Source organism: Passer montanus, unplaced genomic scaffold, assembly GCF_014805655.1.
Source record: "Passer montanus isolate IOZ18808 unplaced genomic scaffold, ASM1480565v1 scaffold52, whole genome shotgun sequence".
NCBI lineage: Eukaryota > Metazoa > Chordata > Aves > Passeriformes > Passeridae > Passer > Passer montanus.
In genome coordinates this window covers 2438146-2465902 of record NW_024370152.1, presented here as the reverse complement: position 1 = coordinate 2465902, position 27757 = coordinate 2438146, and the positions used below count along the sequence as shown (strand labels likewise).

Genomic DNA, 27757 nt, shown 5'->3' with positions numbered 1-27757 from the left:
GCAAAGATCTGTTCTGTCAGTGAAGTCCCACACACACTTGGTGCAATAGCATCATCCATTCTGCAGTTTGCATGTCCTCCACCCTCTTTAATGACCCCTGTTAAACGAATTTCCAGTGGGCTTACATGCCGACAAAGCAAATGGAGGTAACCATTTTCCCCAGATTTTGGCTGGGAGGTATGTTTGTGTGCATAAAAAGTGTGTGTGTTGGGGTCGGGTGGAGAATTTACAGCAAGAGATTTTGTTAAAGAACATGAGATGGGGTCTGCATATCTCTTCGGTGAGTTTATCTAAACATTCTCTTTTTGTCCCATCTTTTCCCCTTCCCTTCCTTCTTTCTCTTACTGTCAGGAAGGGCCACGTCTGAAGGGCCAGTTCAGTACAGCCTGGCACCAACACAGACGGACGTCAACACCAGTTCCAACTGTAAGTCACTTTGCAACTGGGGGACTCTTTGAAGCAGTACTGGTTTATGTGCTTGTAGAAGCTGCGAGAACTCTGCAGAGGGCTCCCAGAACAGGGAGAAAATAGGTTTGTTAGCCCTAGCTCCCTCTGGTTGGAATAGCATGCAAGTTTTTGATGTCTTGCTAAAAAGCATTAAATAAATATAGCTTCTCCTGAAATACACAAAGACTCTGATAAGTGAGGGCCAGTGCCAGGGAATTTTACCAGCAGAACAGACTTTTTGAGTTGGATGCTGTTCAGAGGAAACTGTCCACCAAGAAAGCTTAGGACACGTCGACTCACTAGAGAAGAGGCTGAAAGTCATGCCACAAACAAGGATCTTCATTGAATTCTTATTTTCACAGTTAGAAACGAGCTACCAGTCTCAGATTTGTGTAGGAGCACTGATCTGTGTTAGGACAGGTGAAGAGATCTTGCTTTCAGTTTTGAGGTCCTTGAGGTAATTTGGCTGCTGTCAATTTGATTCTCTGTGGGAGCACCTGCAAGGGGGAAGACAAGACCTTGCACAGTTCTTTCTCATTATGCATGCACATAAAGTTATCCAGCACTTGTGATCCCAGTCCCCAGTGGCCCATGCTCCTGGCATGTGTGTTGGGTGAAGATATTCCTAATAGAATTGAAGTAGGGGGAAAAAAGATCCTTATACAGAGCAAGTGAAAAATTACCTTTGCTCTTCACTGTTCCTGGAAGATACTCCTCTCCCATGTTTTCCTCTTGGTGACTTTCCTGGTCCTAATAAGCTTTGGCCCAGCATCACAGAGAAGATAGCTGAGGAAGGAGATAGTGATTTAAAGGAGCAGTGGGCAACTCTATCAGCTGCAAAATTTGAGAGGATGTGATGGCAAATGCAGGGGACAGCAGAAGGCAAAAAAAGGAAAAGGTTTCTAGTACCTCTGCACTTCAAAGAGAGTAGGATAAGTTACATCCTCTGTCAGGGACTGAGAGAGTACTGGCTCAAGACTATTAGAGCTATGAAATTTGTATCAACTCATTCATGGAAAGGTAGTATAAAGCAGTAGCAACCTATTGTATAGTGAAGGGATTAACATGTTTTTTCTAGATGCATTGTCCTCAGCAGAGTTCTAACATTTTCCATGCTTCTACTGAAATCTTTGATATATATATGTAGATACAGCTTTTTATGAATATACTGGAATATATTAGTAAAAATCTTGCTCACAATCTGTAAAAGTGACTAATAATGTTATCAAAAATAATGCTTTATTCTGTTTCTAGCTTATTATCTTTTTATGCTGCACAGTGATCAATGGAAGACACAACGTAGGCTGATGTGTCACTGATCTGTGACTCTTAAGCAAAGAATTTCTTCAAACCATACTTTTTAATTGCAAATGCCTGTGTCATACTGTGTTTGTCCTGCCTTATAGTTTTCTGATTATTTGTTTATGTCCCACAATTCCTGCAGTCCGATGGCCACTTCTGTAAGCTATTGTTTGGAAGTGTTGATATCCTGGGCAGTGCATCAAACCAGATGGTTTGTCAACTGTATCAAGCCTGTGAGCAGTTCTGTGTGTCAGCAAGGACATGGACATGGGCCTTGAGATCAACAGGAGACTCACTGTTAAAATGCAGCACTCAGTTAAGGAATCTGTGCTAGAATTCTTACCAGGTGGAAGTGATTTTAAAAAATTTTAAAATCTCCCCAAGATGGGAGGCTGAGTATGGGCAGAATTCATGCTGATGCTTCCCTTGTCATAGAATACCTTTAGCAGTTAATGAGCGGACATGAACTAAAACTGGGGGATTACATTTCTACCAGGTTTTATGTGGTTAAAAAAAAAAAAAAAAGAGTGACAAGAGCCTCAGATGAGCACAGCATCATAGTTTGGAGAATTAGTTTCAAAGCAGATCTTGGGTACTTAGAGTTTGAAATACAATATACTATCCTATTCTTCCTTTTATCTTACCTGGTACTTGTCTAGAGCAGCACTCTATTTTTGGCTTTTTTTTTTTCCTTATTCAATTTGTTAAAGTACTTATTCAAACTTTAAGGTGGATTGTGATTACATCTCAAGCTCTTCTTTGCACAATGATTGATTTTGTTAATGTTTGTTGTGGTTCCTCTCTAGTAAAAACAGTTTGAGACTGCACTCTATGGGGGGAAAATTCAGACAAGAAAAACAACAGCCTAGTAATACCAAGAAGGTGAGATATTGATCAAGGCTGTTCAAAATGCTTTGCCAATGCATGTCTTTTTTTCACCTTCATTAATTGGTTTGTAGCCTCTCTGAGTCTCCTGGTTGGACACTGGGCTTGCACAGCTTAGTGTTGAAATTATTGTAATTAAGCAATTAATGAAGATTCACAAAAACATCTAAAAATATTTTTAGGACTTTGTTGTTATGCTTATTAAGGGTGTTTTCCTTTGATTGACAAGCATTGTACAAACAAGAAGAGATAGTCTATGTAGGTGGACAGAATAAAGGGCAAGAAAAAGGAAGGGCTTCAAGCCATCTAAGCCCATAAAAATCTCCCTCCAAGAGATCTCCAGGAAGACAGAAAAAGAGGCTGAGCATTCTTGGAGATTCTCAAAACTTCACTATAAAAGGCTCAGAGCATGCTGGTTGAACCTGGAGTCCATGCTTGGAGTAGGAGTTGGACTACATATCTTCCAGAATGGCCTTCCAAACAGTGTCATTTTTAAATTCTACTGTCTGTGGTAAATTCAGTAGCAAAATCCTGTGTATTAAACTCCATATAGCCTGATACTTGGTCTAGCACCTAAGCTGCAAAAAGTCCTTCTTCTTTGGAATTAAGCTGTCCCCCCCAAAACCACCAGATAATTGTCTTCTGGTAACATGCAGCTGACAGAAGAAGAATGTGATGTGATGGGTTTTTGGCATTAAATTTAAGTGAAATCTGCTATATAAGTAGAGCAGCTAAGAATCAGGAAAAGAGGGCTAGAAACTGAGCTGACAATCTCAAACAGGTACAGAAATCTTCCTCCCCATAAGACTGACCCTGACTGAATTTTTTAAAGGGCAAAAAGACAAAACTGTTCTTTCAGAGGTGTCCTGGGGATCAGAGCTAGAGGCATCTCACTCTGACAGCACTGTTCCTGTTGTGTAGCTAAATTGTATGGGTCAGGTCCTGAAGCTGTCAATCCAGATAAGTCTACACCAGTGTTTGGAAAAGAAGTAGATATTCTCCAAAGGCTAAATGCCAGCGACTTTGATGTGACTTTGTGATAAAGTTCTGGACTATTTCAGTGGAAAGAAAGTACTGTTGCATGAATGTAATGACTTGTGATATCTAATACTCTTTTACTGTGTATTTTCAAACCCTGGGCTCCCATTTGGTTTCGATGGACACCAGAATTTTTAGTTCCAAGTGGTTTTTGGGGTATTTATTTTTCTATAGTGATAGCAATCTAAATAGAGAGATCATTATAAATTCCTTCTGTGCGCAATAAGCTCTTAATTATTACCTGAGGCAGGATCTGTGGGAAAAGGTAATAGCAGATGTGCTCTTATACCAACTGACACAGATGTGAAAAACAGAATTTTCCTGGGACACTAGCCACTGTCCACATCTGAAACAGAAGAAAGAAATTTCAAGCTACTGTGTTGCATTATGGGTTTCTTGGCTTTTGTATTTTTCATCTTAAAATCTGTATTCCAAACCCACTGAGGCTGCTTGGGTGTCTGCTGTTTATTTTAGTGGGTTTGGGAATAAGTATTACATCAGCAAGATTAACTATTATAATTCCATTTGTAATATTTTCTGCTTTTTTCTTGTTATCTCTATACCCTTTTTCTTTGGCTATTCATTAAAACCCAAACTAGTTGCCTTTCTGAGACATGCCAAGGTGTTTCTGCAGTCCACTAATGACTGCTAGCTCTGCTGCCAGATTTCATAGGGAAAATTTGGAAAATTAATCTATATTGCCAACAGCACTGCTGCCATCTGATTGTGCTATTACAAGAGTTAAACTCTTATCCTTTCTGTGCTCTGACTTATACACCGTGATGCTTTGATTCTGTCCACCTCCTAATCATGTCTATCACGATACAAATTACATGGAAAGTCTTCACAGGAGCATCCTGCCCATGATTTTATCTTTAGCAAGAAATAATTGCCCATGCTTCCTATGGAAACATTTCATTTCATCACAGTTGTCAATTTCAAATTATTGTTTTTGTTCCAGTTAATGGGAGCTGCAACAAGAATGTCAGTCTGGCACATATCATGGTGGCAAAATCTGCCAGCAGCAGAAAAACAGCAGCTCCTGAGAGAGAGGGTCAATGATGCATGTGAAGCAGCTTTTAAGAATGTCTGGACATCAAGCATTTGCAGTTACAGGTTCCTAAAGCTTGTAGGGTTTTATGTACACTGACACCTTTGGTGTGAATTTGTGAGATGACCGGGATGTAACCTCACTGATCTCTTTCTGAGGTGATGACACACACCACTGCTGGATTCCATCCCTCAGGTTCCTTAGCTATAACACTAAAACTAAAACAACGCCAGAAGAAGCCTCCTTTTTCAGGTGAGGGGAGCTGGCAGAGGATGGCAGAAATCAGATAAAAGCTCATGCCGGCACTTGGTAGGAGACCAGTAAGTCAGAAGAGTCTCAGCAGTGTCAGTACCACTGCAGGTGAGCCCCAGTAAGACATGACTATTGCTTGACATGGGGGGACATGGAAGAAGTACTCATTAGGTTCAGAAAGAGCAGAACCTGATATTTCAACACTTCAAGGTGTTAAAACTGTGAAATGTTCAGAGTTTGGGATTTTTGATAATTGCTTCTGGATGACAGATAAAAAAGATAAAACCATCCAATTATTGGTTTTTTATATATGTGATATAATGTATTTCACAGCTATTCTGGAACCTGTTTCATGGGAACATTCAGACAATAGAATCTGAATTAATTTTTGAAATGCATTTATTACATAGAATTAATGTGTGAACACTCAGAATTAAGCTGAACTAAAATAAAGGGTTAAGTTCAAGATCAGAGTATATAAGACAATGAAAATAGAGGGAGAAATTCTCTTCATCCAAATTTTATGAAAAATCTAATGGCGATAAATTGCTATAAAACATGTCCTCAGCCAGTAAAAATGAGATTAATCCAGCGATTTGATTGAGGTGTTCAGTAGGGTAGAGATTTGTCCATAGCAGGTATTAGACATGCGGTGTGTGGATGCTCAGGAATTGGATGGAATATACGAGATTGGCATAAACTGCAGAGGTTTACTTTTAGATCAAGTTAAAATAGCCTTTGACTTTTCCTGCTTTATGCAGATATTGTATTCATTTAGTGGATGCTCTTGCATCTGACTCTTTGTTTTTTGATAGGACAAACAGGAGGTGATAGGAATATAAAATAGAGTGATCTAAACATGAAGGAATAGACATTTCTGCCTCAAAATATAAGAATTCAGAGACAGAGACAGAAATTAAAGATACCAGTTTCACAACATGTGAAACTGTGGAATACACTGCAAAAGAAAGATCATGAAGCCAAGAGTTTAGTTAAATTCAAAGAAGCATTAGTAATTTGCATGAATTGCAATAATAACTAGAGAAGTAATAATTATGAGGAAAATTCTGCAAAGGATATTAGACATTGTACTTTATTATTCTAGTATTTATCAAGATGAGTTAACCAGTCAGACAGGCAACATGCTATAGACAGAAAACTAACTGAGAAATGTCTGAGAGGATTTAGATGACAGCAGGTCATATCCAAGCTATCATTTGATCTAGCTTCTTTTTTTGAACTTCTCTATCCTCATTTTTTCTGAATTAAGCCTTTCAGGTGTCCAGCTGCTGATGAGTAATGTATTCTGATCATGCTGATTCTCGGTGAGTCAGGAAAACTGAATTTTTAATGCCAGTTGCAGGAGTATCAAGTTGAGCTAACTGTGCTTAAAGCCTGAATATTGTCATAAACAACAGTGCAGCGAAAACAAGTGAATAGGTTTAATTCCCAGCCCAGTCAGTGATCAAGCTGTAGAGTTTGAACTGTTCAGTACTGCCATAATAGCAGTGTCCAAGTTTATTAGCAAGTTGAAAAGCAACTTGCAATACCTGTGCATCTTGTGAAGAAGCAAGTTGTAGAAACTGACAGGTGGGTTTGCTTTAAGAATCTTTAGGAATGCAAATAAAGCATATATATTCAGGTCTGCTGGGACATATTGTGCAACATATTTCTCCTTAGTGAAGAAATCAATGGACACAAGGGATCACAACAGAAGAAAACACTGGTCTTCCTCCTTTTATGATTTACAGGTGGAGAAGTGTGAGGGGGTTTATTTGAGAAGGAGAAGGAATCACAGTGCAGGTCATTTCACATGTCAGACCTTTCACATGTCAGCTCAGACAGTCCGTAATAATGGACACAGAATCACAGAATCACAGAATGGCCTGATCGTAAGGGAACTGAAAGACCATCTAGGTCCAACATTTGCACTAGTAGGTGGCTCAGAGCTCTGTGCAAGCTGGCCTTGAACACTGCCAGAGATGGAGCATGTATGTGGAACATGCAAGATGTTTAAATGCTTCTTAAGCTGTTCCTCCAACATCTGGTATTATCCAATTACACTCGTCCAATGCCTTCAAATTCAATCTTAGCTCAACACCTCTGCATGTTTGTCCTATGAATACACAATCATTTAAAGCCATCCAAAATCCAGGAGGTCAGTACTTGCCCCAACATCCAGCCATGCTTCCCTGATGCCTCTCTTTTTTCATTCCTCCCATTCCTTTAACTGCAAGAACTGGCTGAAAAACTAGTTAAAACTACAGGGATGGTTTTCAGGTAAATCAATGGATTGGTGAAAGAAAGAGGCTGTTAGCATCTTTGCTCAGGAATAGACAGATATTTCAGCTCAACCCTTACCAGTCATTAAAGTCAAAACAGGGATGGTATTAGGAAGGGTCAAGTGGAGAAAGGCTTGTACACATGGAAAATTTAGCTCTGAAATGCAACACCACAAAACTCCATTGTTTGTTGTTTAGTCCACAATACTGGTAGGATAGCAAGAACAACTCAGTTCATTGTAGGCATTACTGTGAGGCTGGTGAGGCACAGAAACAGGTTGTCCAGATAAGCTAGGGATAATGCATCCCTGAAGGTGCTCAAGGCCATGTTGTAGGGTCTTTGAGAAACCTGGTCTAGTGTTCTGACCCATGGTAGGGGATTAGAATGAGATGATCTTTAAGTTCCCTTCCAACCTAAACCATTCTGTGATCTTAAGGGTCCCTGCCAACCCAAACCATTCTGATTCTATTATTATTGGAACATGTCAACACATAGAAAAGACTAAGTCCCATGCTTGGTGACGTTTCATAGGACTGCCTTCCCAACAGGATGACTCTCATTGTCTTCCTATTAGTGTCTGTTGCCAAAAATGTGCAGCTTGAGGCTATTTCTTGTACTGTCCCTTATTACCCTGGAGAAGAGACTCTACCTCACTGCAATCTCCTTTCAAGTAGCTGTGGAGAGAAATAAGATCTGCCCTGAGGCTCCTTTTCTCCTGGTTAACCACCTCCAGCTCCCTTAATCACTCCTTATATGACTTGTGCTGCAGCCCCTACACCAGCTCCATTGCCCTTTTTGGACACACCCTGGAGATGAGAGGCAGACAACAAGCCATGCCATAGCTGCAGTAACAAGCTCCCATGCAATCCAGGATATAGCTTTACAGAAGGTTGAGACTTCAATGTAAAATGAGTGCAGTAAGTTCTGTCACGCTGTCACCAGCATGAGTGACATGGAACTGTGTCTTGTTCAGAGTGAGTGCAGAAGTCAAGTTTGCCAGGTTTCTATCATGTTTTAAAATCGTTAACATGAGCTAGGGAATCAAGCCCCAAAATTTCTTGTCCTCTTTCCAGTTAATGCACAATGGTTTCTGTTTTGTTTACAGAGAAAAAAATCACTTGTCTTCTGTGAATGCCTTTTGTATTGGGTTTCGTTTCCTTCTCTGATATTGAAGGTTACCAGCATGTTTGTGCCCAGCAGGCATCAGCTGGCATCTGTTCTTAAATTTGGACCACATAGCTGTGCCCTCAGTTTCCATTCTTTGGAAACCTGAACATACTGTGATTAAAATAGACTGAAAACAGATGCTTGCTGTTAAAGAGGTTCCACTTGTTTGTACTGATTGTAATTTGTGCTATGAGGATTTAGTCACAGTCTAATGGCTAATCATTGCAAGGGTTCAATGAATCTCCTGGCCTTAAAGTTTTGGCATAGCCATAATAGCCTGTGGGTTTAATTGGTGGAATTTTTGCACTCAGACTTCATTGAGCAACTCAGAACTGCCAGCCACCAAATCACAGAATCACAGAATGGGTCAGGTTCAAAGGAATGACAGGGGGTCATTTGATCCAACCTCCCTGCTCAAGCAGGGTCATTCTAGAGCCCATGGTACAGGATGGAATCCAGATGGTTCTTGAATATCTCCAGTGAGGCAGGCTCCACAATCTCTCCTGGAAACCTGCTCAGTTACCTGCACAGTAAAGCTCTTACCCAGCTCCAGGGCTTCAGCTGTATAATTTTCCCATTGTCTGTTGTCCTACTGCTTGGTGCTTCGGTAGATATTGTAAAGGTGTAGGTATTGATGAGGTCCCCTCTCAGTCATCCCTTCTTGAGGCTAAACAAGTCCAGGTCCCCCTGCCTTTCTTCTTTAGAGAGATGCTCCAATCCTATAATTATCCAGCATCTCCATGTGTCTCTTGTACTGAGAAGCCCAGAGCTGGACACTCCAGATGTGCCTCACCAGGGCTGAGCAGAGGGATAGGATCAACTCCCACAATTGCTCATGTGCTCATCCTAATGCACTCCAGGATGTCACTGGCCCACTGATCCATATGGGCATACTGTTGCTCATGGACAGCTTGTTGTCCACCAGGACCCCCAGGTCATTTTCACCAGAGCTGCTTTTCAGCACCTCAGCCTGCATCCTGTACTGGTACAGTTTGGAGTTATTCTTTCCTATGTGCACTTGTCACAGAACTGATATCAAAATGCATGCTCTGTCACACCTCACATCCTCCTGCTGCAAATTTGACCAATAGGGACATTCCTACTCTACAAGACATGTAAAGAACTGTGGAGTTGGCTGTATGCACTCTGCACTGCTTGTGCATTGGGAAATTTGTCCTTTGGCTTCTGGATGTGGAAAATCTTTCCTAGTGCAGAATTTAGAAAGGATTCTTCAGTTTTCTTTCTTCTGTACCAATTGAACTTCAGTAAGCAAAGGTCAGTAAAGGTCTGTATAGCAAAAGAAAAAGATTTTTACAAAGAAGTGACTTGAAATTTCTTCTGACAGCAGGCAAGGGCAGGTCACTGTATATGAAAGGAAAAGGCAGAGATGACCCAGATTGAATTTGGAAGCCTGTATCCAAAGAAGACTTTATCAACTGTGCATGTGTCTGCAAGATGAGTTTGGTGACCACAGCTCAAGACAACCAAGGGAATAGTGTCTCTCCTCCTGCAGCCCCAGGGCCTGCCTTTAGGCCAGTCCTCACAATGCAGTGGAAAGCATAATTCAAAATTGCACTGTTGTCTACTCACCCTTACACTGTTGTAGATCAGGACTGACCCCCTCCATAGCAGTCTGAGACTGGTGCAAAGTGTCCATCCAAATTTCAAGATGCATGCACACATCTGCAGGTGTCCAGTCAACAGCCTAGCTCAGCAATCAAGGCAGACCTGCAGCACAAACCACAGTTTCCCTCCCTCCTGCCGTGGGTGCACTGGAGGCACCCACATATATGTGTTTGTTTTCCTGACTGTTCCACTAAACCCCTAAATCCTGTTAAAAGAATAAAAGTGAGCTGCAGGAAAAGCTGAAGTTGGCCAGTCATGTGTTTATAACAAACACATCTGGGTTTTTTTCAGTAATTCTGGATGAAGTTGGATGTTCAGCCCATGTTTATTAACACTCTTAGTTTATGTTTTTGTAAAGCCAGTGTTTCCATGAAAATGAGAAGAAATGGCAACATGATAGAGAATAAAACAAAGGGAAGAAAACTAAGTGGGTGGTAAACTACTCTGGTACCTGGGACTTTCTTTCAGGGATCTGCATATAACTGAAAATATAAAAGAGGGGAGGCATGAAAGCTGTGAGGAGCTGATTTAGCTCTTTGGTGTCTTGTACTTTGTATGTTTGGGTCAGAAGTGAGCAATTTCAGGGCATGTAGGGCTGTGTTCCAACAGTTTTCATGGCAGCAGGCATTCTGTGCTTGGTGAGGGCATTTGCATACTGTTCTGACAGTCCATCTCTATTTCTTCATAAGTTGAGCTTATGATAAATATCCCTGTGTCACATAAACCATTTTAGCAAGTAACTTTGGTGGCTCATAAATCATGCCAGGTGTGGTATACCTTGTCTATGTTTCACAGCTCCGACGTAAAAACATCCAAATCTTTTCTTGAACAAGGTAAAGAGGTGAACTTTTAAGAAAGTATTTTTGACTTTACAGAAGGGAAATTTGAAAGAACTTTAGTTTCTATAAGAACTTTAGTAAGTCAATATTATTTATTTAGTTGAATAACTTACCCGAACTTGGTTTTTATTACCATTACAGCATCTGAGATGGCCTGCATGATCATGGTAGGTCCCTTTCCACTGAAACATTCAAGTCTAGTCTAGTCTAGTCTAGCCTAGTTTAGTGTAGTCTATGAATGTTTTAAAATGGGTGGCTATACCTTTGAATGTAACAGCGTAGGCCCCTTTCTAGAAGTCTAAATTGAAATTAGAACTTGGTATTTCTGAAGTGTTTCATAAAAATTGAGAACAATGGGCTACAAATAATCACATAGGAGGAAAAAACTTCCTCCCCCATATCTATTCTTTTTAATTGTAAGATTATTATTTCTTGTCATCTTCACAGGCCCTGTAAATTGACATGTTCCTTTTGATCAGAAAGGAGTTAGTGCATGAGTTTTGTCATCAAAAAGACTCTCTAAAGAACAGAACTTTCAGCATATGCAAATTTCTTTCAGAACAGTAACCCGGTCCCAAAGTTGTATTTTCCCTGCTTGCTTTCAGAAATCTTTGCACAACTACATGCACAGAAAGTGGTTTAAGTGCTTAAGGTTCCTTTTTATCCTACTCAAACTTCTGCTGTAGTTCTCAAGTGAATAAATCTCTTCAACACAACCCTGGAAGCTCAGCTGAAATTGGACTGGAGTGGCCCATGCCAAGAAAGTATCATTGCTTCACACTGACTTCTAAGGAGAGCCATTCCTTGATGAAGCAAATACCATCCAGCAACAGGAGCCAGAGTTCATTACAGATTGGCCCATCAGAGAATGAGATTCATAATGATCAAGATTTGACAGACCCAACAAGGCTGAAAATGAAAACCATTGTCCATAGCAAACAAAGAGAGAAGTATAATTGTGTCTGATAGTGGCTGTAAAACAGATGGGTCTGGAGATGGTTGTGATCAGTTAAGAGTGCACAATTAACTTTTGGAAATAATGATGCTGGCACCAAAATATGCCATGCTGTCAGATCCTCTCACTTCTTCCACAACATTGATAGTCATGTCATGGAAAAGGACACATTTTAAAAGAATCATATTTTTTTATTTCCCGCTAGTCTGGACTGATACTCTTAAGGAGAATTTTGTTGAAATTTTTTCAGATTCCCTTCCAGTGGTTACAAAGCAATGCTTCTTATAGAAAAAAAACTCCATGTAGTTTCCTTGCTTTGCCATGGATAGGACATTTTTTCACAGTCTCACAACCCTTTACAACAAACCAGAGAAAACAGGCACTTATGTTTTTTCAAGAGTAATTCTAAAAAAAAATCACTGCTCCTCCAGCATTTTAGTTTTCTCTACTCAGGGGTCAGATTTACAAAGGTGATGAGGAATATTTTTATTCTCGTAACCAGTTCCTCTCAGAGTTGTTGACCCTGCACACAAGTTTGCAGTCACGTTACTGCATTGCAACATATCTTTGAAATAAGAGCAAAACTCCAGTGCGGGTTTTTGCCATGGAATATTCCAAGCTATGAAGATTTGCTGTCCAGCTCACAGCTGTAGAATTAAGAGCACCTCTGAAAATTCTGGCCTGTGAGTCTCGTGATATTTAAAGGTCTGCTAGCAGTGACAGGAAATCCCAGAGACACAGCAGTTCATAGTACAAACATTTTTGTTGGGCCAAGTGGGTGTTTGCCTCTGGTCTGGCAGGATGCAATAGCCTCAGCTATGGCTTCATCCAGCAACTGCTGAATTGAACCAATAAGTCTGTCTAACTTGCTTTGTGAAAAATAAGTGGGGGAAGTTTTTCAGCTTCCAGTCTATTCCACTTTGGGAGGGAGTTTGCATCATAAGTATCCTAGACCTGCTTTGTACTACAAACGTGAACAATCTCACCATATTCTTTCTCAGACTACCACAAGTTCCCATCCTCTGCTTAGTCTGGGGAGTTTTTAGCATTTTATGCTGTGTCTGGGTTTTCTGATTTCCATTTTGCTGTGTAAGTCCTTTGTTTTTGCCTAAGGCAACATACTTCAGGAATGAGGGAGTGGCTAAGCCGGGTCAGTAGTGGCAGATAGCAAGATTCTGCATGTTGATACAGCCAAGCATCCAAGAAAGTCTCTCAAGACTTTGACTGGATATTAACACCATGCCCCTTTGTGACAGAAAACCCATCCAAGACCTGCATCTCAGGAACTGTACCCTATCTGCCTTCACAGGTTTTGGTATAGATGTCATAACATTTTGATGAAATTTCCACTCGTTAAAAAAAAAAGGAATTTTCTTCCCTGAAGAAGAAGAAGCTTGTGTCTATTAATGCCTTATATTAGTAGTTTTATGTCATTTTAACTAAGCCCTTAATTTGTAATTTGTGATGGTAATAAAATTCTGCACTTGTAGTGATGGCTGTAAACTGGTAGCACCATGGAGGAAAGAGGAAGAATATTTGTCATCATGAGTCTTGTGGAGACACAGGAGTCCTTTAATCAGAGTCCCACTGACAGTTTTGTGAAAAACGTATATCAGCACCTTTATAGCATCCCGTTTCTGATGGGAACAAGCATTACTGGAGCTGGACAAGCCAATGCAAGAGGGAGTATTTAAAAATACACCTGGAATGATCTTTTGGTGGCAAAGAAGTTTGCATCCAGACTTGCAATTGAGGTATGGACAGGTCAAACCACAGGAAAAATAGCCAAAATGTGTAAACAACTAAAAATGAGCTACTGCAACACTCTCTGGGATTCTTATCTTACTCAGGACATAATTGTGCATTAAATTAGGTGTTGAACACTGAGATGTGGGTAGGAAATGTGGCTGGGCACTCTCCTCCTCCAAGGGGAGAGACATTTTGTAACTCTACACAGTGTGTATTCTGTGTATTAATTATATGGTAAGATGCCTGGCTATGCTTCTGAAGGGCACGTCTCTATTTGCCCAAGCCTTCTCCTCTGCCAGTCTCTGTGCGTGTCACATACTGCATGTGGAGGGCTGAGTGGAGGGATCCACCTGTAGAGGGGTTACAGAAACTTGACTGTGGAGATAGGCTAGAGTTAGGTAGAGTCTAACTTCAGGTATCCATGTCTGAACATTCTATTCAGATTTTGTCAGGAAAAAAGTTAATTGCTAAACTTTGGACAATGAGGTTTGTCTCCCCTCCCCTCTCCTTCAACTCATTAAAATGTAGCTGTTTCTACAGCTTCCTGGTCTAACCAGCCTTGCTTGCTTGCTTTCTCCACTCATTTGTCCTAGTTATTTGCTGGGTAAAGGGGAGTTCAGAGATGCTGTGGGACCTTTGTTGTGGTGTATTCTACAGCTAGGGTCAACTTGCTACACACTGTCCAAGATCTCATGACCTTTGGATTTGTTAACCAGAGTTTAGATTAAACCATTTTACCATGGATTTATCCTGTTACTAACTTCCATTATAAATTTTCAGATTTTATGGGAAAGTGAGTTATTACTACTGTAATGATGCTGTGTCATCATGGGCTGCTTTTACTCTGAAAACTTGCTCCAAATAGGGTAGGAGTGCTATATGATATCATAAGCCACAATTTATAAAATCTTTATTAGGTGCATCACAATTTATCATTTTAATCCACCATCTATACTCAAAGACAGACCCTCAATAATGTGCATTTTTGTTATTCTTTTCTCTCAGGCACCCTAAATGTTTTTACTGCTATTGTGGGAGCAAATGCTGACAATTTACCTAGTACACCATGGAGGATACAAGGAAAATTAAAAGGCAAAGGATTCAAAAGGATTTCTCCCAATTCAGATGATTTTCTCTGGCTTAGAGAGCATTGCACTGCAATTTTTTGACATTATGTATTCTAGCATCGTCATTAAAAAATAAGAAAGAATCTTTTAACAATTCTCTGACTAATTAAAGTGATTCCCACAGTATCCATGACTCTTCTCAGGTCTGTAAAACTACCTACTACACAGAAATGTTTCTGGATTTTTTAACTGAGTTCCAAAAACCCCTCAATTATTCAGTAAGGAAAATAAGCATACATGCCCCCACCCCTCAAAATAAACTCAACCTTAGAAGACACTGGTTTTAATGGAAACCTAGAAGTAAAGCCCTTCTCATATAGCTGTTGCCAAGACCTACATCCTGTTGATTTCTGGCCTCATTCTTGCTATAAGGGCAAGTTGTGACTCCACACTAAAAGGCTCTTTTTCTGAAGGTTGAAAAAGGTGTATAATTCACCTTAAGGGAGAGAACCTGTGTAATAGTACTGGAGGTGAACAACGAACAGCTTTTCTGAATTTCAGTGATTGATTGTAAAATATGCTTATAGATATGACTTTTTTTGCTCTGGACCTTGCATTAATTAGAGGGTGTAAATGTGGTTGTACTAATGGACGCAGTCCTTAAAAATTGTTTTTCAGTATTGGATTCTAGTGAAAGGATCATTTTTGTGTCAAACCTTGTATTTATCAGTGCAATTAATTCTGACCTATACCATGTTTTCATCTAAGTAGGAAGAAGTGTGTGCACTTTGACACTCCCTGTCTTTCTATTAACAGGTGCTGCAAAAGTATTGCAAAACTGGCTGCTCAGAGCAGCTCCCAAGAGCATGAACGGGTGATTGCTGGTGGCTGCTGAATGCACTGTGGCCACCACCTTGGAAATGTGGCTGCTGATCACTCACTCGCTGCTAGTTCCCTACAAACTGCCAGGGTAAGGGCAAGCAGCCACCCGAGACGCACTGATCAGATTGCTGGTGCTCGCCCAGTCATGCTCAGATGCACCCCTCTGCTTGTGTTTGTTCACAAGCTCAGATTTTTCAGCTTTAGGAAAGTAAGTCACAAATTCCATGCTCTAGGCTGTGTGATGCCAGAAGAAAGCTCCCTTCCTGCGACTACCCTTTTTTTTTCCTTTCTTTTTTTTTTCATCTCCCAAAAGAAGGACATTCTGATCAAGGAAAGGCTGAGGCATGTCTATAACTAAAATAAAGACTGTCACAAAGGGAGATCAAAGCTCCACTGCAGCTAACCACAAAATTGCTGAGGGAATAACTTGCAATGGTTATAATAATTTTAAGACATTTACAGTGCCTTCTTGTAGAAATTGTCACAGGACCAACAGGAATAGACATTGTACCTCATGGTCTCAGGTGAAAAAAATCATCTGTGTCAATGAGTTGATTCTAATTAGCATGGGTCGCCAATACATGACTCACTAGAAACTATGATTGCTACTCTCCCCAGTGTCCTTGTTATCACAGGCCAGGTGGTCTTCTGTGGCAGGCAGCACTCAAGCTGTCCAGAGCTGCAACAGAGGAAGGGAGAAAACAGGAAACCCAGTACTCCCAGAAGACTCTGAAGGGGCATACAGAGCCCATTGTGGTAAGAACAGGAACCATTTAGATATTTGGAATATATGTTTATTTGTGTGTGTGTAGGATACCACACTGCAAATCCTAGCAATTGTGTGCATGTTTATACTTAAGCATTTGTGTTTCACTCTTTGAAAAACAAATTTCATAAAAATGCTACCAGAAAAAGCCAATTGCAGCAGTCTTCCTGTACAAAGCAGAACCAGATTTCTAAAATACTGCCTTCTGAGATTCAGTTACCCAGTCTTATCAATATTTTGGCAGGAATGTTGTAAAGTTCTTATGGCTATCACGCAGATTTTGCATTTGCAAGAGAAAGATAAGAGTGTGTTTCTGAATTTGACCTAGTCAGTATTTTGCCCAGTGATGCTGAGGTCTGTGGTGAGACCCAGGATATGAATCCCATATTCTTAAGCTGAGATTTCTCTCACAAGTCTGTCTTTACATCATACAAAAATCTATCCTGTTTTTCATCACCTCTCTTCCCTGTCCACTTTATGAGGGCAATAGCATTCTTCAGAATGGATCTTTCAAAATCTAGTTGTGGCTCTAGTGCTTCTCTTACATTTCTAGTTCAGGCATGCATAATTTATGCGTCATTATATGGTAGAAAGTGCTGCAGCCTCATGTAAATAGGGGTCTAGCTGCTGACAGACTTCTTGATTTAAAAAGTAAAAAAGGAATTTAAAAACATTCACATTGTGCCACCGTGTCTACTCATACATGTAGATTAGACTTGGCTTTTCTTTAGTATGGTATACCTCCCAAATCAGGAGGAATGTGAACAACTAACATTGCAGCCCCTCACAAATAAACTACAAAACATCATGTTCTGGTCATGTTTGAGTGGCTAACTGCAACAGATTCAATTCAGATATCAGTGAAAGCCACTATTGTCCACTCACAGAGAGCTCACCTGATTCTATTCAGCCTTCAAAGAGAAGAAAAAGAAGTCATTTGCCTTTGGACAGAGATGTGAGCGGATATTCACTGGAGGCATCTTGTTAGGCTAGCTTTGTCCCAGATGTGTAATTCCATGGCAGGCATAAGTAACCAAAGACCACCTGTGTAACAGACCCTGGGGTTGGCTTCTGCAGTGAATATTCAATTGATGCAGAGCTCAGGGAAAAGTTGGCAGGCTATATAAGACTTTTGCAAACCAAGACTGAGGAAATAATTCCCATCAAAGAACACAGTCTTCCTCCATAGTCTGGTCACTTTTTTGGGCTTTAGTCACATGGAAGGAAACTCTATGCTACACATACATGGGAAAGAGAAGCTAAAAATTTTGGTTTAATGGAAGGTAAGAAGCACAGAAAGACAGGGAGTTTTTCAGTTAGTAATTATCTTAGGCACTGCCTATAAATGCTGTAATTCTTAAAAAATGTCAGCATTCATGTGCAAATCAAACAGATCAGGTCTGTGCGTGTGATAGTGCAGTCAGCAAGAGCTTGGCTTGTGCCATTGGGATAGAAGGGTTTGGGATTTTGCTGAGCCAGCTTCTTAGAGTTTTTACAGTTAATTCATTTATAGCTGTAATTTGGAATTTAATGTCAGAGTTTCCCAATATCGATCAAGATTGGCCTCTGGTGCTATCTGATAGCATCAGATATTCTGAAAGTCAATAGGAAAAATGTATGTGCCTTGCACCAAACCTGCAAGAATTAAGAACATTTGGACTATGCATACCCTTTGAGGTGATAGAAAACCATTTAGGAGCTTGCAAAACAGTTACTAGCAGGGGCTGAACCAGAGGTTATCATGCCTTTTTGGGGGAAATGTAGAAAGTGATTACTAGATTTAGAAGAAAAAGCACCTCCTTGCAATACACATAGATGTCTACCACATGGAAAAATTGCAGACTGTTGATATTAATGTATCTAATACACTCTTCTATGTAACAGACACTGTTTCATAAAATTCAACATGGACATGAAAGGCAAGTGAAGTATGCTTTGTTGGCACTTAGAAGTGCTGGCACTACTGAATGAAGTATTTTCTAAAACTGGTCCTTCAGGTCAGTATTACATTTTGTGATAATGACATTTATTGAAACTCTGAAGGAGGCTCTTTCACTGACAAAAGTTTGTTTCAGTTTTGTATGGGTTTCGTTTTTTGGGGGGGGCTTTGTTTTTGGTGGGTTTATTTTGTGGCCCTGCATATTAAATTTTAGGCATTCAAACATTCGAGTGAGTTTTTATAAACTAGCTTGAGATACATATGATCTGAAAAGAAAGTAAATCATTCATATTCCTTAAAGGGTCCAGCAGTATTACCTCTCATGTGATGAAAGTATTTTGCAGTTATAAATTCTGAAGTTTTAATGCTCAACTTACTTGAATTTATTAAGCCACGCTGTTTTTGGAGAAAAACATTAAAAACATTAAAAAATCTTCTAAGCTACCCATGTTTTGGTAGACATGAGTGAGCTACCCATAGCATGTCATGGCTTATTTGCATGAGTGGCTTTTTGCATTAGTAAATACCAATAATTAAGAAAATTTCCAGTCTGAGACAGATCTTTTTATGGAGTACAAGTCCTTTTCCACAGCCAAATGTCTGCAGATAGAGTCCCAGCAATACCAGAAAGGACCATAATGATGAGTTAACACCCTTTTGTCCCAAGGAGTCTTGGCTGTGGGGAGTAAGAGCACTGCTGTGATACATCTCAAAGCCTGGGAGCTGGGTTTGGGTGGAGCTGCTACAAGTGCAGGTCTTGGTGGCAGCAGTAAACTCAGCCAAGACCTTCCAAGGCCAGTTGGTACTCAGTGACAGGTGAGCACCATTCTGAAAGGGCTGGCCTCAGGTTTTGCCGTGGGATGTTCAGGTTGGACATCAGGAAGAAATTTTTTACAGAAAGGGTCAAATACTGGAACACAGGAAAGTAGTGGCGTCCCCACCCCCCAGGTGTTCAAGAAACAGCTGGACATGGCACTTAGTGTTATGGTTTAGTTGGCAAGGTGGTGTTTGGTTACAGGTTGGACTCTATGACCTTAGAGGTCTCTTCCAGCATTAATGATTTTATGATTCTCTATCACGAGCAAAGGATTGGGTTCACTCAATGTGTCCTGTGTCCAGTTAGAGACTCACAGCTTCCCCTGGGAGGAGCAGATGGAGATGTCTGATCCAGCCTCCTGCTCAGAGGTGGTCACCACTGGATGTGACTCAGGCTCCTGAAGAAAGCACTCACTGTTTTGAAGCATGCAATATCTGGGTTTCAAACTCTGTGAGACATTTTTGTCATGCCCCCGAGAAGGTATAGACTACTGCAAGAAAAAGTAAAGTGAGAGGTGACAAGGAATGCCAGGAGTTGTGGCTCAGCTTTGATGTGTTGAATAACTAGATGGACAAGCACTCTTCACACAGCACATTCCCAGAGCCATGACACCACAGAGCAGACTGTCACTGTCCCTTTATCATGTGTTTGCAAAATTAGGTGTTAGTATCCAGTGCTCCAAAGCCACTTTGTTCAGATTTTGAATTTATTAACCACCACTTGCCAGGCAGAGCTTGGAGACAATCAGCAAAAGGCCAAAAACTCCTCAGAATCATAGTTTTTCACTCTATTTGTAAAATTTGCTTTGGATCCTCAAATGAATGTGTTCACTAAACACTTTCAAAGGACGAGACAAGAAATTAAATTCCCTAACTGTCAAACAATGGCATCATACACTCTGAAGAGGTATTTATTGTATTGCACATTATTGGGGTTTTTTTTTTACTATTAAACAAAAACATCTTATCACCTCTTCTGCTGCTAAAATCCTTCTTCTGCCACATAAGAGCCAAGTACTTTTTAAAATCTTAGTTAGCATATCCAGAAAAAATCCAAAGTACTGTTCTCAACTTTTAAAAATTGCTTTCTCTATTTTATACTTGGAAAAAAAAAGGGTCACAAGCTAAAGTCGTCTGGTTTGGTGGGGGTTTTTTGTTTGTTTTGTTTTGTTTTGTTTTGTTTTGTTTTGTTTTGTTGAGTTTTTTCCCCCAACAATATTATTTGGCCTGGTAGCAGACTTAATCTTCTTCCACAAACCTCACAATAATGACATCATAGACTTCATTACTGCTAGATATTCAGAAAAGGATCAATATGTTGAGGTCAGAACTACCACTTACTGTTCAAAATGGCAGCTGGAGGACATTACAGAAAAGAGTGACTCTATACTTGCCTTTTTAATTAATGTATTTCCTTAAATTAGCTGTACGTGATAGAATACCAGGCTCTTTGGATCTTTGCATGAGGACAGCTCATATTGTGTGCTTATAAATCACCTACTGTCAAATATCTATCCTTTGGATAAGTTTTTTTATCAAGTTGCTTTTTAATTATATTTTGGCTAATTTTAGAAAAATACAGGCAGTGCTATGCTTCACCCTTATAAACAGGAAACATGAAATCTATTGGATTTTAAGGTTAACAGCTGAAAACAGAAAGCACAAGTTTCTGTGTAAACATGCATTTGCCACAGACTTTCTTTTAGAGCAAAAATAAATCAACAGTTAGAAAATAAATATGTAGACTCTTGACTCTGGTCAGAGCAGGTGTTCAAATGAATGTTCCATTAGTATTGTTTGGTCACATAAGCCTTTTTTAAATTTGGCATTATGTGGACAACTTGTCTAATTGCAAGACATGTACTGCCCAAATATTTCAGTATCTTCTTGTTGTTCTTATTATTCTTGTTATTCTTAACAAATTAACATTCTTAACTCATTCTTTCATAGTTTTACACATGACTGCTAAAAGCAGTGTTTTCTCTTCATATTCAGATTTCTGCTGGATCACAGAGCAGGAACAGTGCAGTGTTTATATTTGACTAAAAAGAGAAAAGTCGGTTTTTGTGATGTCTGTGCTCTTCTTCATCCTCATTAATGTTTTGGACCTACTTCTGCATTTAATGCATTTGAAATGCTCATTTGCAACAGCACAGTATGTTTTTTGTTTCCAGGAATATGTACTGTGAGGTTCTTTCTGTTAATCTAGCAGAAGGCTCACCAATTAGCTAATTGCTCTTTGGTTGGTTGGTTGGTTGGGGTTTTTTGGGTTTTTTTTTGGTTTTGTTTTTGTTTTGTTTGGTTTGGTTTGGTTTAATTTTTTGTTTTGGTTTGGTTTTTTTTTCTGTTTGTTTGTTTGTTTGGGGGAGGTTTTGTTGGTTTTGTTTTTGGTTGTTTTTTTTTTCTTATTATTATAATGACTCCTTTCTCCAGTTGCCAGCTGGGGCTGACAGCAATTTAAAAGACACCTCTTTGCACTCTGACAGCAAGTTTCAGAGGTCTTAATATCTAATCTGGTCTCAAAAGCTCTTTCTAGAGAGCAAGAGGTCACTTTTATCAATAATAATCATCAGAGATTTTCTTTACAAATTAAAATATACACAGGAAATTTTTGCTGGAATAACTGAAAGGATTTGTATATTGTGCCAAATTCTTTTTCCAGCTGGCAGAGTGCAAACTCTGTATTGTAAACAGAAGCACAGTGTGGCCTTAGGTGTATTACAAACCCTAACTTGTTATTTCACTTGTTATTTAACTCTAACTTGTCACACTTACAGTAAGTATTATTTTGGGTGTAATAAAATTACCAAAGTTATAACTGACATATTCACTGGGGGAGGGGAGGGGTTGGTAGTGTTTTTTGTGGTGTGTTTTTTTTTGTGTGGGGTCATTGTTTTTTTTGTTTTGGAGGGGGTTTTTTGTTTGTTTTTGTTTGTTTGGGTGTTTAAATTATTGTTGTTATTATGTTACATCCTCTTTCTTTTCCTATTACAGAATTCTGCTGGTGGGCTGCTTCAGAAAAAAAGTATTTTCACACTTGCAATGTGACACTTGATGTGAAATTTCTTTCATTCACACATGTTTTTAGAGCATTTTGAGAAGCAATATGAGTTTTCCTGGAAGTACAATGGATACTCTTTTACCTTTTACCTTTTGGAGAATGCAGCTAGGCATGTACAGTAAATTGACTCCTTCACCTAAGAAAGAATAGTTTTCCCCTACAGTAGTTCAATATGCTTTTTCCAACTCTATGTGAAGAATATTTTGCAAATATTGTGATTCCTTTCCAGCATTTGACTCTTAGTCATGATACGTACCAATCATTAAAAAAAAAATTATAGCTCCTAATCAGAGATCAAAAACCAAACAGAATTATTGAGGCACAATATGAGCATTGATAAATTTGTAAGCACACCTGAATTGTGGCATGTGCTTTGCTTGGTGCATAGAGGACCTCAGAACTGCTTGCAGTTTTCTCATCTTAAAATTACTCCACAGGAACACATATTTTAATCAAAATACAATTCTTTGTTGGAAATTCTTTTTGTTCCATTTTTAAAATTTATTTTCAATCATTTCAAAGCTGGTTTTTTCCAAATTATAGGTTTGTACTTAGTTTTTTTAATTAATTTTTTATAATTTAGGTGTGTGGGTATAGGTGACACAGTTCCTGTTAGAAAAATGTCACAGACATTTAAATTTTGGTTTGGCATAAAAATGTGCAGGGCAAAGAGTGAAATATTAATTTTGATATATTTAAATTGGTAGTTTTGTGCAACTCAAAAATACTTCTATCTTTCATATTAATGTGTTTCCAATGAAAGTGTTTCTTCCTATGGGTAGAAAACTAGAACACAACTATCTTTCCCAATACATTCAAGTACCTTTTTAAAAGAGCGCAAAAGCTTGAAAGGTATTGAGTGAGTTTCAGCTAAAGATTGCCCTTACAATGGACAAGGTTTGTACTTGGTGGAGGCTATTCAGTGGTAAGATCTAAGAAACATTTGAAATGGCAACACTGTCATTTCAGCAGGACAGGATGTTACACAGGGAAAATGACGTTGTTGGCCCTAGACACGTTTTGCTGCTGTAGGCATAAGATATTGGGGTCTTGTTTCTGCTTCAGGAAAGTTGTTTTATGCAAGGTATATGCCCAAAGAATGGCCAAAGCAATTGTTTTACAGAGGGAGATTTGACTAACATTAGCAATGAGATGGAAAGAGATCCCGCAAGACTGGTTCAAGGCCTCTGCTTGTTGAAGTTTGATTATCTTCCAGATCAAAGCATCTGGATACGTCTTCATGGATATGTTTTCAAAAACAAAAAAATCAATCAGTAGGAAATTGAGGAAAATACCCCCTCCCCAAATTTCCCACAAAGTGCCTAATTCCCTTGCCCTCCATAAAATCAATCACATAAAATCACTTCAGTAGCCTGAGGAAAATTAGTGGCACAACTTCTATTATTATTTGTGTCAAAGAGAACTGCAGAAGTTATCTCTAAGCTGCATTTGTAGAATGAATGAATTGTAGAAGGTGTTTGAAGACCGAATGCCACTGATTTAAGGAGACAACACTGAAAATTAGTTGTGAATTAGTATTTTTCCCCTTTTCCACATATCAGTATGCTTATGTAAGTTTAATGGATAGTGTCTTTGAGTGGACACGGAGCACCCCAGGAAACTACTTCTACTGCTACAGTGAAAAGCCTTTTCCATTCCACCTTTATACATCCAATCCAAGAGGACCCTCTGTAGTTTAGTGGTGCCAGGATGTAGTGGCTGAGGAAGTGACTATAAGCAGCAGATGCATTTTCTCTGGCTCAGGTGAATGCCTACATGGGCTGTAGCCTGTTCTCTGGATATAAGGTCTCTGAACTTGTGTCTGTGACTTCTGTTTCTGTGATCAAGCTTCCAAAACACTTTGGAGTTGCAATAAAGAGTCCAATGAATTTTGTGTGTCCTAGCATCACATTTCAATTTGGGACTCTTTTAGCAAAAATTGATCCTGTATGTAAATCATTTGTAGAAAAGCCTGAGAAAACTCAGGGTGCTTCTTACCACAGTAAGCCTTTTCATCGGGCTTCAGTAAGAAGTACAGCAATTTCAGTGTATATTGACTGTTTCTCAAGACTTTTGATCTGAACCAGTTTTAGAGGAAATCACAGCAAGATGAGACAAAAAATATGCTGTGATTGCTTCTTCTTCTGCTTTCTCCCTACACAGATAGGTGTGTATATTTGTGTGTCTCTGTGTGTGCATGTGGGAATGAAAACTTTAGAGATACTGTTATTTATTAGAACTGCAGTGACTATAACAGCATTCACAAACTTTTTTTCAATTTAGGTGTGACACAGGATATAGCAATATGTTATCAAGAGAACATGCACAGTCTGCACTTTTGAAAGAAATAAAAAGGAGTGACTGATAACCATGAATTACTCACTGCAAGTATTAATAGCAACATACACCATTCCTCTACGTTCTGCATCAGGAGACTCTTCAGTGAAAGCAGGCTTTCTTTTCACTTTATGAATTTGAATGCAGATCCATAGAAATATTTTCATCACCTAAGGAGTAAATATTTTAGTTGAGAGTTTTAGAAGATGCTATCACATAATTATAGTGCAGATCTGAAAAGTTTAGTATCTTCACCATCCGATGGATAATTTTTTGCAGCCAAAATCTTTATTATAAAGACAAGCTTTGTAGCAACAGAAGTCCATCTTAGGTTTTGCCAAGAAAATACATTTTCTTAGCTCAAAGATGTAAAAAGTCCTATTGAATTTAGTATTTTGTCATTCAATGGTTAACAGTAAGTGCAAGATCTTGGCTCTACTGTGGCCCTCTTGCAGCCTCCAAATATATCATGATGCTAGTTTTCCTGGGTTTGTTTCTGACTGTGTCCTGTCTGTGGATTGAAGGGACATCGATAGGTCACTTCATCCTCATATTTCTGCTTCTTCTGCCTTTTTCTCTTAAAATATCATTGAATAACACATCACCATCTCAGGTCACCAAAAAGTGAGGGGTTTGGAACAGTGAGCAATATTGAGGTAATTATCTTGAGTGATTAATCAGTTCCTCTGCCTTGGTTGGTTTTAAGACCATGGTACCTATATCACACAATATATTTTTTCTGTTTGAATTATATGCACTTTAGGTGGTATCTGCACTTGAGATATATTCAGAAATAAGACCTTACATATGTTTCTTATGTCTCTGAACAAGAATGTAACTGCCACTACATAGACCGATAAGGGTAGAAGACTTCCAGTGAGCTTATCTGAGCAGACAACACAGGATAGATACATCCTCTGAACACACAGAACTTGGGACTGGTCAGGGTGCCGACCTGGGCTCAGGGAGTTCATTGGGGCTGTGCCATGCTTTACCACAAGATTTTTGGCAGCGGTGGCATGCAGCTGTGCTACTCCCACTCTGAAGGGACTCTGAGACCATGGTCCCTCTCTGTGATACTTGTTTGCAAAAGTGGTTCACTGGTTCCTTAGGATTAAAAAAAATCTGGAGAGGAGTGGTGGGTGAGAAAATCAGATTCTTTCTCACACCCATTCCCAGCTCTCCTGCTGGGATGTGTGTGTGGTCCCTGTTATCTGACAGCCAGGTAGCCCACGGGGTGAGTGGGGGCACTTTCCAGTCCTCTGTGTAACCCTGTGCTTTCAGAGCATTGGGAAGGACACTGGCTATTCAGCGCTGGCTATTCCTCCCACTCCCTGGATGGTTGTATGCACAACTGATTGTCTGAAAAATAGTCTGGCCAAGCATTTATTTGTTTTCTGATGAAGTGTAGGCATGCTGGGAATTTATGTCTCCTTACAAGAAAGGCGTAGCTCAGTCTTCTCAGATACATCACTTTTGAAGGGTGCAAAGCTGACCGCTTGGCTTATAGTGTAACCGCAGGAGGGAAGGACTGCTTTTTCTCCCTGTTCCCTTGGCAACGCTCACTCTCGTATGCAGCACCAGTCCTGGAGACCAGAGAACATGATTAAAAGGGGAGTTGGTCGTGGGGATTCCGAACGTGTGTTGCTAGGGATGTCACACTCTGAATCTCTGCTGTAACACCTCTGTCCCCAGCCAAAGGAGCTTGTGAAACGAGAAGGGTCTTCTTCAACACGCTCCTTCCCCCTCCCCGGCCCCCGTGCCTCCCCCTTCGCTGTCGGAGGGGGCGAGTGCCCTCCCATGCCCAAACCATGGAAGTGAAGAGAAGGTGGTTCCCAGTGATGTCATTGGCACTCTTCCATCCGGGGAACCCCTAGGCAGAAAGAAATCCTCTTGAGCACCGTTTCCAAAGTAGGAAATCTTGATCTATTAAAAAAATTAAAGAAAGGAGCAGAACGGCCACTGTCTACATTGTTATTATTTTATGCATACCGCTGCATTCTTCAAATTTCTCTAGGGCGTGGGGGGTTGGGGAGGGAAGGGGAGAAAAAAGCACCAAAAAAACTTCATGCACATAAACATTTACTGAGCAACAATGCCTGCTCTTTACCTGATTGCTTTAATTTTTTTCATTAGGAGATTCAGATATGTGGAATAAATTAAGAAAACCAGGTATTTTTAGGTCCTCCATACCCCACCTAACCTGCCAATGGCCACATCCCTGTCATACAAGTCATTTAATGCAGAGATTTACTTCAAGATTGTATTATCTGCCCAACCAAAAGAACAAATAGAGGTACATTAACATGTCTTTATTTGTCTTTCACACACACACACACACACACACACACACACACAATATATACGTATATGTATATGTATATGTATATGTATTTTAATGCTATGGTACCTACAGGCTGGAGACCTGTGCTGCTATAGAGAAAAAATAAAATGTATAAAGGATGCTTTATCCTTTTAAGAACTTTTTTGGATATATGAGACACTGATTTTGCATTTATTAACTTTCTTCTTTAAGCAAAAGAATCCTAAGGGCAACAAACATTCCCAGAATCGCCTTTCATTATTCTGGATCTAACACAAGCATATGGAAAAGTCCCATGGTGTTGCTGACTCCCAGATGGCTCTGCTCAGTAACTGAATACAGAAGTATAAACAGGTTAGGTGTTGGCTTGTATATTAGCTCTTTCCTCTCTTTCAAGGCAATTAGAGATACTTTTTTCAGAGTGATGCGAAAAGAATCAATTTGTCTCCCTCCCTCCCATATTAATTATTAGAAACAGAAGATCCAAACCGAAAGTGTGTACGAATATTTACCATAAGAAAATTTGAATGCTGGATTACACTTACTTCAGAATTTTAGTGGGGAACAATGTTACTCTAATTTATGGATATAAAGTTTTTTAATTAATGTCTTAATTTAGTCTTAATTTTATTTTTTCTTTTAAATAATATGAGAAATTTGTTGTATTTATTAATACCCTTCATTCTAGCTATTGCTTCAACTTTTGAAATTTTCAATAAACACCTCAAGTTATTGTTCGTATTCCATAAAAACAAAATATAGTATCTGTAGGGATACATCCAAATTTTTTATTATCCAAATAAGAAAATATTTTTTCTTACTCAAACTAAAATCCAGAAATAGATTTCCTTTTTATCAGATTAGTTTGCAGTTATTCCTATGTTTTCTTTTCTATTTTAGCTCCTCAAAACCAGTATATTGATCTGCAAATGTATTTTATTTATTCAGTATTATTTTTAGGGAGTTGATGTA

At 39.4% G+C, this 27757-nt stretch overlaps 1 protein-coding gene across 2 annotated transcripts in view; it reads left to right on the top strand.

Annotated features, from left to right (window-relative positions):
• The first annotated feature begins 356 nt into the window (after window positions 1-356).
• NRG1 (neuregulin 1) overlaps window positions 357-27757 on the top strand; it is a 283305-nt gene continuing 255904 nt past the window's right edge. For both annotated transcript variants that reach the window (XM_039724163.1, XM_039724160.1), the window contains exon 1: window positions 357-426. The gene's annotated coding sequence lies outside the window, so the exon portion shown is untranslated. The remainder of the gene's footprint in view (window positions 427-27757) is intronic.